General features: G+C 49.6%; 3 non-coding genes across 3 annotated transcripts; all 3 read right to left on the bottom strand.

Annotated features, from left to right (window-relative positions):
- Positions 1 to 332: 332 nt before the first annotated feature.
- Trnaa-agc (transfer RNA alanine (anticodon AGC)) lies at positions 333 to 409 on the bottom strand. Its single transcript has one exon. It is a non-coding gene; the product is annotated as a tRNA-Ala (tRNA).
- Positions 410 to 7,687: 7,278 nt separating this feature from the next.
- Positions 7,688 to 7,764, bottom strand: Trnaa-agc (transfer RNA alanine (anticodon AGC)). The gene has a single exon. It is a non-coding gene; the product is annotated as a tRNA-Ala (tRNA).
- Positions 7,765 to 13,571: 5,807 nt separating this feature from the next.
- Trnaa-agc (transfer RNA alanine (anticodon AGC)) lies at positions 13,572 to 13,648 on the bottom strand. The gene has a single exon. It is a non-coding gene; the product is annotated as a tRNA-Ala (tRNA).
- Positions 13,649 to 13,761: the final 113 nt, after the last annotated feature.

The raw sequence follows: 13,761 nt of genomic DNA, 5'->3' as shown, positions 1-13,761 counted from the left end.
GTGGCTGCTCTGTGTCTGCAGGCAGCGAGGGGCTGCAAGCTTCCTGTGTTCGCACCTATATCACCTGTGCTTCCTTGTCAGAGACAGACTATCGCAAAACATACAACTCACTCCATGAATTGATTGCTACGGCATCTGTTATCAGCAGTCACAACCAGCAACACCAGTAGCAGCCGACTGCACGCAAAGAATGGGAACGTGCAGTGGGATTTACGTGAAATCGGCGCAATTGTGGATGCTAGTCGTTCGCTTGTATCTGCCTACACACCTCTGCCGGTTGGGAATTATTCCACTTGCATGGCAAGGTGCGCATGTAGGTGTGTTAAAAATTCTGGAGGCGCTGGGTATCGATCCCAGTACCTCTCGCACGCTAAGCGAGCGCTCTACCATCTGAGCTACGCCCAACCCCCTGACAACTAGTGGTGCTACATACAGTCATATCAACGTCACAGACCCTTGCACTCCCATTATTCCGCAGACAAACACTACTCTCTATGTATCAGTGAGGGTGTCTTTCAGGTTTCGTGCATTCTGTATCGAATCGTAGTTGGCCACAATGAAAGTGGCACGCATAACGTCGAAAATAGAGTTCAGACACCGCTCTGAGTAAGACGAACGTGTTGTCCACCTCTAGACTTCAATGACGTTAAGCCGTGATACCTAAGACAGATCTGCACTCGATGACACCACGATAACAGCCGGTCCCCACACTTACACCTTGCTCTCCTTATGACAGTATACATCATATCAGTCTGTGACGCGGGTTTTGCAACTTCTTGCGTGCGTTTATGTTCACCGCGACCAACACTTACCATGCACTGACCACAGAACATGGAGGAGCCAGGGCTTGAACCCGAGACCGTTCACACGCTAAGCGAACGATCTGCCAACTGAGCTACAGCTACACACACGACCAAGCCTGGCTATTCTCCATTCTTTGCGACTCTGATGTGCAAGGACACGATGGTTGGTTGGTTTGTAGCGGCGAAGGTACCAGAATACAAAGGCGCGGACACGTTCATATACACAAGAGTTCCAAGTAGTTTCGATGCTCTGGTATTACGAATGCAAATTCCATCTGTTTTGAACGTCTTAAATTGAAATGGCGGTCACAAATTGGTCCATTTCACTCCTTGTCGACAATCACACAGCACCTGAGGTAACAAGCACATCTCGAGCCCCATTGTGCTCTCCATTGTTCATGCCAACTCAGTGCCTCGCTCTTTGCTACTGCGTAAAACTCTTGTCGTCCAACTGCAAGACACTGGGACACAATAAGTTTCCGCGTCCCCTTTGCACTGATCGTACTACGAAACGCTCCCAAAACTTGGCAGTCACCCATGCAGATGACTTTTCCGACTTTACACGACGCTCACGCAACGCTCACGCTAGTGACAGCCTTATTTATAGTTCGACGTCGCGCCAAAGCGAATGAGCACATTTCGCCTACGGCTTAGGCTGCTCTTCTAGTGTGGCTGCTCTGTGTCTGCAGGCAGCGAGGGGCTGCAAGCTTCCTGTGTTCGCACCTATATCACCTGTGCTTCCTTGTCAGAGACAGACTATCGCAAAACATACAACTCACTCCATGAATTGATTGCTACGGCATCTGTTATCAGCAGTCACAACCAGCAACACCAGTAGCAGCCGACTGCACGCAAAGAATGGGAACGTGCAGTGGGATTTACGTGAAATCGGCGCAATTGTGGATGCTAGTCGTTCGCTTGTATCTGCCTACACACCTCTGCCCGTTGGGAATTATTCCACTTGCATTGCAAGGTGCGCATGTAGATGTGTTAAAAATTCTGGAGGCGCTGGGTATCGATCCCAGTACCTCTCGCACGCTAAGCGAGCGCTCTACCATCTGAGCTACACCCAACCCCCTGATAACTAGTGGTGCTACATACAGTCATATCAACGTCACAGACCCTTGCACTCCCATTATTCCGCAGACAAACACTACTCTCTATGTATCAGTGAGGGTGTCTTTCAGGTTTCGTGCATTCTGTATCGAATCGTAGTTGGCCACAATGAAAGTGGCACGCATAACGTCGAAAATAGAGTTCAGACACCGCTCTGAGTAAGACGAACGTGTTGTCCACCTCTAGACTTCAATGACGTTAAGCCGTGATACCTAAGACAGATCTGCACTCGATGACACCACGATAACAGCCGGTCCCCACACTTACACCTTGCTCTCCTTATGACAGTATACATCATATCAGTCTGTGACGCTGGTTTTGCAACTTCTTGCGTGCGTTTATGTTCGCCGCGACCAACACTTACCATGCACTGACCACAGAACATGGAGGAGCCAGGGCTTGAACCCGAGACCGTTCACACGCTAAGCGAACGATCTGCCAACTGAGCTACAGCTACACACACGACCAAGCCTGGCTATTCTCCATTCTTTGCGACTCTGATGTGCAAGGACACGATGGTTGGTTGGTTTGTAGCGGCGAAGGTACCAGAATACAAAGGCGCGGACACGTTCATATACACAAGAGTTCCAAGTAGTTTCGATGCTCTGGTATTACGAATGCAAATTCCGTCTGTTTTGAACGTCTTAAATTGAAAGGGCGGTCACAAATTGGTCCATTTCACTCCTTGTCGACAATCACACAGCACCTGAGGTAACAAGCACATCTCGAGCCCCATTGTGCTCTCCATTGTTCATGCCAACTCAGTGCCTCGCTCTTTGCTACTGCGTAAAACTCTTGTCGTCCAACTGCAAAACACTGGGACACAATAAGTTTCCGTGTCCCCTTTGCACTGATCGTACTACGAAACGCTCCCCAAACTTGGCAGTCACCCATGCAGATGACTTTTCCGACTTTACACGACGCTCACGCAACGCTCACGCTAGTGACAGCCTTATTTATAGTTCGACGTCGCGCCAAAGCGAATGAGCACATTTCGCCTACGGCTTAGGCTGCTCTTCTAGTGTGGCTGCTCTGTGTCTGCAGGTAGCGAGGGGCTGCAAGTTTCCTGTGTTCGCACCTATATCACCTGTGCTTCCTTGTCAGAGACAGACTATCGCAAAACATACAACTCACTCCATGAATTGATTGCTATGGCATCTGTTATCAGCAGTCACAACCAGCAACACCAGTAGCAGCCGACTGCACGCAAAGAATGGGAACGTGCAGTGGGATTTACGTGAAATCGGCGCAATTGTGGATGCTAGTCGTTCGCTTGTATCTGCCTACACACCTCTGCCGGTTGGGAATTATTCCACTTGCATGGCAAGGTGCGCATGTAGGTGTGTTAAAAATTCTGGAGGTGCTGGGTATCGATCCCAGTACCACTCGCACGCTAAGCGAGCGCTCTACCATCTGAGCTACGCCCAACCCCCTGATAACTAGTGGTGCTACATACAGTCATATCAACGTCACAGACCCATGCACTCCCATTATTCCGCAGACAAACACTACTCTCTATGTATCAGTGAGGGTGTCTTTCAGGTTTCGTGCATTCTGTATCGAATCGTAGTTGGCCACAATGAAAGTGGCACGCATAACGTCGAAAATAGAGTTCAGACACCGCTCTGAGTAAGACCAACGTGTTGTCCACCTCTAGACTTCAATGACGTTAAGCCGTGATACCCAAGACAGATCTGCACTCGATGACACCACGATAACAGCCGGTCCCCACACTTACACCTTGCTCTCCTTATGACAGTATACATCATATCAGTCTGTGACGCTGGTTTTGCAACTTCTTGCGTGCGTTTATGTTCGCCGCGACCAACACTTACCATGCACTGACCACAGAACATGGAGGAGCCAGGGCTTGAACCCGAGACCGTTCACACGCTAAGCGAACGATCTGCCAACTGAGCTACAGCTACACACACGACCAAGCCTGGCTATTCTCCATTCTTTGCGACTCTGATGTGCAAGGACACGATGGTTGGTTGGTTTGTAGCGGCGAAGGTACCAGAATACAAAGGCGCGGACACGTTCATATACACAAGAGTTCCAAGTAGTTTCGATGCTCTGGTATTACGAATGCAAATTCCGTCTGTTTTGAACGTCTTAAATTGAAAGGGCGGTCACAAATTGGTCCATTTCACTCCTTGTCGACAATCACACAGCACCTGAGGTAACAAGCACATCTCGAGCCCCATTGTGCTCTCCATTGTTCATGCCAACTCAGTGCCTCGCTCTTTGCTACTGCGTAAAACTCTTGTCGTCCAACTGCAAAACACTGGGACACAATAAGTTTCCGTGTCCCCTTTGCACTGATCGTACTACGAAACGCTCCCCAAACTTGGCAGTCACCCATGCAGATGACTTTTCCGACTTTACACGACGCTCACGCAACGCTCACGCTAGTGACAGCCTTATTTATAGTTCGACGTCGCGCCAAAGCGAATGAGCACATTTCGCCTACGGCTTAGGCTGCTCTTCTAGTGTGGCTGCTCTGTGTCTGCAGGCAGCGAGGGGCTGCAAGCTTCCTGTGTTCGCACCTATATCACCTGTGCTTCCTTGTCAGAGACAGACTATCGCAAAACATACAACTCACTCCATGAATTGATTGCTACGGCATCTGTTATCAGCAGTCACAACCAGCAACACCAGTAGCAGCCGACTGCACGCAAAGAATGGGGACGTGCAGTGGGATTTACGTGAAATCGGCGCAATTGTGGATGCTAGTCGTTCGCTTGTATCTGCCTACACACCTCTGCCGGTTGGGAATTATTCCACTTGCATGGCAAGGTGCGCATGTAGGTGTGTTAAAAATTCTGGAGGCGCTGGGTATCAATCCCAGTACCTCTCGCACGCTAAGCGAGCGCTCTACCATCTGAGCTACGCCCAACCCCCTGCTAACTAGAGGTGCTACATACAGTCATATCAACGTCACAGACCCTTGCACTCCCATTATTCCGCAGACAAACACTACTCTCTATGTATCAGTGAGGGTGTCTTTCAGGTTTCGTGCATTCTGTATCGAATCGTAGTTGGCCACAATGAAAGTGGCACGCATAACGTCGAAAATAGAGTTCAGACACCGCTCTGAGTAAGACGAACGTGTTGTCCACCTCTAGACTTCAATGACGTTAAGCCGTGATACCTAAGACAGATCTGCACTCGATGACACCACGATAACAGCCGGTCCCCACACTTACACCTTGCTCTCCTTATGACAGTATACATCATATCAGTCTGTGACGCTGGTTTTGCAACTTCTTGCGTGCGTTTATGTTCGCCGCGACCAACACTTACCATGCACTGACCACAGAACATGGAGGAGCCAGGGCTTGAACCCGAGACCGTTCACACGCTAAGCGAACGATCTGCCAACTGAGCTACAGCTACACACACGACCAAGCCTGGCTATTCTCCATTCTTTGCGACTCTGATGTGCAAGGACACGATGGTTGGTTGGTTTGTAGCGGCGAAGGTACCAGAATACAAAGGCGCGGACACGTTCATATACACAAGAGTTCCAAGTAGTTTCGATGCTCTGGTATTACGAATGCAAATTCCATCTGTTTTGAACGTCTTAAATTGAAATGGCGGTCACAAATTGGTCCATTTCACTCCTTGTCGACAATCACACAGCACCTGAGGTAACAAGCACATCTCGAGCCCCATTGTGCTCTCCATTGTTCATGCCAACTCAGTGCCTCGCTCTTTGCTACTGCGTAAAACTCTTGTCGTCCAACTGCAAGACACTGGGACACAATAAGTTTCCGCGTCCCCTTTGCACTGATCGTACTACGAAACGCTCCCAAAACTTGGCAGTCACCCATGCAGATGACTTTTCCGACTTTACACGACGCTCACGCAACGCTCACGCTAGTGACAGCCTTATTTATAGTTCGACGTCGCGCCAAAGCGAATGAGCACATTTCGCCTACGGCTTAGGCTGCTCTTCTAGTGTGGCTGCTCTGTGTCTGCAGGCAGCGAGGGGCTGCAAGCTTCCTGTGTTCGCACCTATATCACCTGTGCTTCCTTGTCAGAGACAGACTATCGCAAAACATACAACTCACTCCATGAATTGATTGCTACGGCATCTGTTATCAGCAGTCACAACCAGCAACACCAGTAGCAGCCGACTGCACGCAAAGAATGGGAACGTGCAGTGGGATTTACGTGAAATCGGCGCAATTGTGGATGCTAGTCGTTCGCTTGTATCTGCCTACACACCTCTGCCCGTTGGGAATTATTCCACTTGCATTGCAAGGTGCGCATGTAGATGTGTTAAAAATTCTGGAGGCGCTGGGTATCGATCCCAGTACCTCTCGCACGCTAAGCGAGCGCTCTACCATCTGAGCTACACCCAACCCCCTGATAACTAGTGGTGCTACATACAGTCATATCAACGTCACAGACCCTTGCACTCCCATTATTCCGCAGACAAACACTACTCTCTATGTATCAGTGAGGGTGTCTTTCAGGTTTCGTGCATTCTGTATCGAATCGTAGTTGGCCACAATGAAAGTGGCACGCATAACGTCGAAAATAGAGTTCAGACACCGCTCTGAGTAAGACGAACGTGTTGTCCACCTCTAGACTTCAATGACGTTAAGCCGTGATACCTAAGACAGATCTGCACTCGATGACACCACGATAACAGCCGGTCCCCACACTTACACCTTGCTCTCCTTATGACAGTATACATCATATCAGTCTGTGACGCTGGTTTTGCAACTTCTTGCGTGCGTTTATGTTCGCCGCGACCAACACTTACCATGCACTGACCACAGAACATGGAGGAGCCAGGGCTTGAACCCGAGACCGTTCACACGCTAAGCGAACGATCTGCCAACTGAGCTACAGCTACACACACGACCAAGCCTGGCTATTCTCCATTCTTTGCGACTCTGATGTGCAAGGACACGATGGTTGGTTGGTTTGTAGCGGCGAAGGTACCAGAATACAAAGGCGCGGACACGTTCATATACACAAGAGTTCCAAGTAGTTTCGATGCTCTGGTATTACGAATGCAAATTCCGTCTGTTTTGAACGTCTTAAATTGAAAGGGCGGTCACAAATTGGTCCATTTCACCCCTTGTCGACAATCACACAGCACCTGAGGTAACAAGCACATCTCGAGCCCCATTGTGCTCTCCATTGTTCATGCCAACTCAGTGCCTCGCTCTTTGCTACTGCGTAAAACTCTTGTCGTCCAACTGCAAGACACTGGGACACAATAAGTTTCCGCGTCCCCTTTGCACTGATCGTACTACGAAACGCTCCCCAAACTTGGCAGTCACCCATGCAGATGACTTTTCCGACTTTACACGACGCTCACGCAACGCTCACGCTAGTGACAGCCTTATTTATAGTTCGACGTCGCGCCAAAGCGAATGAGCACATTTCGCCTACGGCTTAGGCCGCTCTTCTAGTGTGGCTGCTCTGTGTCTGCAGGTAGCGAGGGGCTGCAAGTTTCCTGTGTTCGCACCTATATCACCTGTGCTTCCTTGTCAGAGACAGACTATCGCAAAACATACAACTCACTCCATGAATTGATTGCTATGGCATCTGTTATCAGCAGTCACAACCAGCAACACCAGTAGCAGCCGACTGCACGCAAAGAATGGGAACGTGCAGTGGGATTTACGTGAAATCGGCGCAATTGTGGATGCTAGTCGTTCGCTTGTATCTGCCTACACACCTCTGCCGGTTGGGAATTATTCCACTTGCATGGCAAGGTGCGCATGTAGGTGTGTTAAAAATTCTGGAGGCGCTGGGTATCGATCCCAGTACCACTCGCACGCTAAGCGAGCGCTCTACCATCTGAGCTACGCCCAACCCCCTGATAACTAGTGGTGCTACATACAGTCATATCAACGTCACAGACCCATGCACTCCCATTATTCCGCAGACAAACACTACTCTCTATGTATCAGTGAGGGTGTCTTTCAGGTTTCGTGCATTCTGTATCGAATCGTAGTTGGCCACAATGAAAGTGGCACGCATAACGTCGAAAATAGAGTTCAGACACCGCTCTGAGTAAGACCAACGTGTTGTCCACCTCTAGACTTCAATGACGTTAAGCCGTGATACCCAAGACAGATCTGCACTCGATGACACCACGATAACAGCCGGTCCCCACACTTACACCTTGCTCTCCTTATGACAGTATACATCATATCAGTCTGTGACGCTGGTTTTGCAACTTCTTGCGTGCGTTTATGTTCGCCGCGACCAACACTTACCATGCACTGACCACAGAACATGGAGGAGCCAGGGCTTGAACCCGAGACCGTTCACACGCTAAGCGAACGATCTGCCAACTGAGCTACAGCTACACACACGACAAAGCCTGGCTATTCTCCATTCTTTGCGACTCTGATGTGCAAGGACACGATGGTTGGTTGGTTTGTAGCGGCGAAGGTACCAGAATACAAAGGCGCGGACACGTTCATATACACAAGAGTTCCAAGTAGTTTCGATGCTCTGGTATTACGAATGCAAATTCCGTCTGTTTTGAACGTCTTAAATTGAAAGGGCGGTCACAAATTGGTCCATTTCACTCCTTGTCGACAATCACACAGCACCTGAGGTAACAAGCACATCTCGAGCCCCATTGTGCTCTCCATTGTTCATGCCAACTCAGTGCCTCGCTCTTTGCTACTGCGTAAAACTCTTGTCGTCCAACTGCAAAACACTGGGACACAATAAGTTTCCGTGTCCCCTTTGCACTGATCGTACTACGAAACGCTCCCCAAACTTGGCAGTCACCCATGCAGATGACTTTTCCGACTTTACACGACGCTCACGCAACGCTCACGCTAGTGACAGCCTTATTTATAGTTCGACGTCGCGCCAAAGCGAATGAGCACATTTCGCCTACGGCTTAGGCTGCTCTTCTAGTGTGGCTGCTCTGTGTCTGCAGGCAGCGAGGGGCTGCAAGCTTCCTGTGTTCGCACCTATATCACCTGTGCTTCCTTGTCAGAGACAGACTATCGCAAAACATACAACTCACTCCATGAATTGATTGCTACGGCATCTGTTATCAGCAGTCACAACCAGCAACACCAGTAGCAGCCGACTGCACGCAAAGAATGGGGACGTGCAGTGGGATTTACGTGAAATCGGCGCAATTGTGGATGCTAGTCGTTCGCTTGTATCTGCCTACACACCTCTGCCGGTTGGGAATTATTCCACTTGCATGGCAAGGTGCGCATGTAGGTGTGTTAAAAATTCTGGAGGCGCTGGGTATCAATCCCAGTACCTCTCTCACGCTAAGCGAGCGCTCTACCATCTGAGCTACGCCCAACCCCCTGCTAACTAGTGGTGCTACATACAGTCATATCAACGTCACAGACCCTTGCACTCCCATTATTCCGCAGACAAACACTACTCTCTATGTATCAGTGAGGGTGTCTTTCAGGTTTCGTGCATTCTGTATCGAATCGTAGTTGGCCACAATGAAAGTGGCACGCATAACGTCGAAAATAGAGTTCAGACACCGCTCTGAGTAAGACGAACGTGTTGTCCACCTCTAGACTTCAATGACGTTAAGCCGTGATACCTAAGACAGATCTGCACTCGATGACACCACGATAACAGCCGGTCCCCACACTTACACCTTGCTCTCCTTATGACAGTATACATCATATCAGTCTGTGACGCTGGTTTTGCAACTTCTTGCGTGCGTTTATGTTCGCCGCGACCAACACTTACCATGCACTGACCACAGAACATGGAGGAGCCAGGGCTTGAACCCGAGACCGTTCACACGCTAAGCGAACGATCTGCCAACTGAGCTACAGCTACACACACGACCAAGCCTGGCTATTCTCCATTCTTTGCGACTCTGATGTGCAAGGACACGATGGTTGGTTGGTTTGTAGCGGCGAAGGTACCAGAATACAAAGGCGCGGACACGTTCATATACACAAGAGTTCCAAGTAGTTTCGATGCTCTGGTATTACGAATGCAAATTCCATCTGTTTTGAACGTCTTAAATTGAAATGGCGGTCACAAATTGGTCCATTTCACTCCTTGTCGACAATCACACAGCACCTGAGGTAACAAGCACATCTCGAGCCCCATTGTGCTCTCCATTGTTCATGCCAACTCAGTGCCTCGCTCTTTGCTACTGCGTAAAACTCTTGTCGACCAACTGCAAGACACTGGGACACAATAAGTTTCCGCGTCCCCTTTGCACTGATCGTACTACGAAACGCTCCCAAAACTTGGCAGTCACCCATGCAGATGACTTTTCCGACTTTACACGACGCTCACGCAACGCTCACGCTAGTGACAGCCTTATTTATAGTTCGACGTCGCGCCAAAGCGAATGAGCACATTTCGCCTACGGCTTAGGCTGCTCTTCTAGTGTGGCTGCTCTGTGTCTGCAGGCAGCGAGGGGCTGCAAGCTTCCTGTGTTCGCACCTATATCACCTGTGCTTCCTTGTCAGAGACAGACTATCGCAAAACATACAACTCACTCCATGAATTGATTGCTACGGCATCTGTTATCAGCAGTCACAACCAGCAACACCAGTAGCAGCCGACTGCACGCAAAGAATGGGGACGTGCAGTGGGATTTACGTGAAATCGGCGCAATTGTGGATGCTAGTCGTTCGCTTGTATCTGCCTACACACCTCTGCCGGTTGGGAATTATTCCACTTGCATGGCAAGGTGCGCATGTAGGTGTGTTAAAAATTCTGGAGGCGCTGGGTATCAATCCCAGTACCTCTCGCACGCTAAGCGAGCGCTCTACCATCTGAGCTACGCCCAACCCCCTGCTAACTAGTGGTGCTACATACAGTCATATCAACGTCACAGACCCTTGCACTCCCATTATTCCGCAGACAAACACTACTCTCTATGTATCAGTGAGGGTGTCTTTCAGGTTTCGTGCATTCTGTATCGAATCGTAGTTGGCCACAATGAAAGTGGCACGCATAACGTCGAAAATAGAGTTCAGACACCGCTCTGAGTAAGACGAACGTGTTGTCCACCTCTAGACTTCAATGACGTTAAGCCGTGATACCTAAGACAGATCTGCACTCGATGACACCACGATAACAGCCGGTCCCCACACTTACACCTTGCTCTCCTTATGACAGTATACATCATATCAGTCTGTGACGCTGGTTTTGCAACTTCTTGCGTGCGTTTATGTTCGCCGCGACCAACACTTACCATGCACTGACCACAGAACATGGAGGAGCCAGGGCTTGAACCCGAGACCGTTCACACGCTAAGCGAACGATCTGCCAACTGAGCTACAGCTACACACACGACCAAGCCTGGCTATTCTCCATTCTTTGCGACTCTGATGTGCAAGGACACGATGGTTGGTTGGTTTGTAGCGGCGAAGGTACCAGAATACAAAGGCGCGGACACGTTCATATACACAAGAGTTCCAAGTAGTTTCGATGCTCTGGTATTACGAATGCAAATTCCATCTGTTTTGAACGTCTTAAATTGAAATGGCGGTCACAAATTGGTCCATTTCACTCCTTGTCGACAATCACACAGCACCTGAGGTAACAAGCACATCTCGAGCCCCATTGTGCTCTCCATTGTTCATGCCAACTCAGTGCCTCGCTCTTTGCTACTGCGTAAAACTCTTGTCGACCAACTGCAAGACACTGGGACACAATAAGTTTCCGCGTCCCCTTTGCACTGATCGTACTACGAAACGCTCCCAAAACTTGGCAGTCACCCATGCAGATGACTTTTCCGACTTTACACGACGCTCACGCAACGCTCACGCTAGTGACAGCCTTATTTATAGTTCGACGTCGCGCCAAAGCGAATGAGCACATTTCGCCTACGGCTTAGGCTGCTCTTCTAGTGTGGCTGCTCTGTGTCTGCAGGCAGCGAGGGGCTGCAAGCTTCCTGTGTTCGCACCTATATCACCTGTGCTTCCTTGTCAGAGACAGACTATCGCAAAACATACAACTCACTCCATGAATTGATTGCTACGGCATCTGTTATCAGCAGTCACAACCAGCAACACCAGTAGCAGCCGACTGCACGCAAAGAATGGGAACGTGCAGTGGGATTTACGTGAAATCGGCGCAATTGTGGATGCTAGTCGTTCGCTTGTATCTGCCTACACACCTCTGCCCGTTGGGAATTATTCCACTTGCATTGCAAGGTGCGCATGTAGATGTGTTAAAAATTCTGGAGGCGCTGGGTATCGATCCCAGTACCTCTCGCACGCTAAGCGAGCGCTCTACCATCTGAGCTACACCCAACCCCCTGATAACTAGTGGTGCTACATACAGTCATATCAACGTCACAGACCCTTGCACTCCCATTATTCCGCAGACAAACACTACTCTCTATGTATCAGTGAGGGTGTCTTTCAGGTTTCGTGCATTCTGTATCGAATCGTAGTTGGCCACAATGAAAGTGGCACGCATAACGTCGAAAATAGAGTTCAGACACCGCTCTGAGTAAGACGAACGTGTTGTCCACCTCTAGACTTCAATGACGTTAAGCCGTGATACCTAAGACAGATCTGCACTCGATGACACCACGATAACAGCCGGTCCCCACACTTACACCTTGCTCTCCTTATGACAGTATACATCATATCAGTCTGTGACGCTGGTTTTGCAACTTCTTGCGTGCGTTTATGTTCGCCGCGACCAACACTTACCATGCACTGACCACAGAACATGGAGGAGCCAGGGCTTGAACCCGAGACCGTTCACACGCTAAGCGAACGATCTGCCAACTGAGCTACAGCTACACACACGACCAAGCCTGGCTATTCTCCATTCTTTGCGACTCTGATGTGCAAGGACACGATGGTTGGTTGGTTTGTAGCGGCGAAGGTACCAGAATACAAAGGCGCGGACACGTTCATATACACAAGAGTTCCAAGTAGTTTCGATGCTCTGGTATTACGAATGCAAATTCCGTCTGTTTTGAACGTCTTAAATTGAAAGGGCGGTCACAAATTGGTCCATTTCACTCCTTGTCGACAATCACACAGCACCTGAGGTAACAAGCACATCTCGAGCCCCATTGTGCTCTCCATTGTTCATGCCAACTCAGTGCCTCGCTCTTTGCTACTGCGTAAAACTCTTGTCGTCCAACTGCAAGACACTGGGACACAATAAGTTTCCGCGTCCCCTTTGCACTGATCGTACTACGAAACGCTCCCCAAACTTGGCAGTCACCCATGCAGATGACTTTTCCGACTTTACACGACGCTCACGCAACGCTCACGCTAGTGACAGCCTTATTTATAGTTCGACGTCGCGCCAAAGCGAATGAGCACATTTCGCCTACGGCTTAGGCCGCTCTTCTAGTGTGGCTGCTCTGTGTCTGCAGGTAGCGAGGGGCTGCAAGCTTCCTGTGTTCGCACCTATATCACCTGTGCTTCCTTGTCAGAGACAGACTATCGCAAAACATACAACTCACTCCATGAATTGATTGCTATGGCATCTGTTATCAGCAGTCACAACCAGCAACACCAGTAGCAGCCGACTGCACGCAAAGAATGGGAACGTGCAGTGGGATTTACGTGAAATCGGCGCAATTGTGGATGCTAGTCGTTCGCTTGTATCTGCCTACACACCTCTGCCGGTTGGGAATTATTCCACTTGCATGGCAAAGTGCGCATGTAGGTGTGTTAGAAATTCTGGAGGCGCTGGGTATCGATCCCAGTACCACTCGCACGCTAAGCGAGCGCTCTACCATCTGAGCTACGCCCAACCCCCTGATAACTAGTGGTGCTACATACAGTCATATCAACGTCACAGACCCTTGCACTCCCATTATTCCGCAGACAAACACTACTCTCTATGTATCAGTGAGGGTGTCTTTCAGGTT

The sequence above is a fragment of the Schistocerca gregaria genome, chromosome 3 (assembly GCF_023897955.1).
Source record: "Schistocerca gregaria isolate iqSchGreg1 chromosome 3, iqSchGreg1.2, whole genome shotgun sequence".
NCBI lineage: Eukaryota > Metazoa > Arthropoda > Insecta > Orthoptera > Acrididae > Schistocerca > Schistocerca gregaria.
Note: the sequence above shows the minus strand (reverse complement) of the source record. Positions and strands in the feature narration are given on the sequence as shown.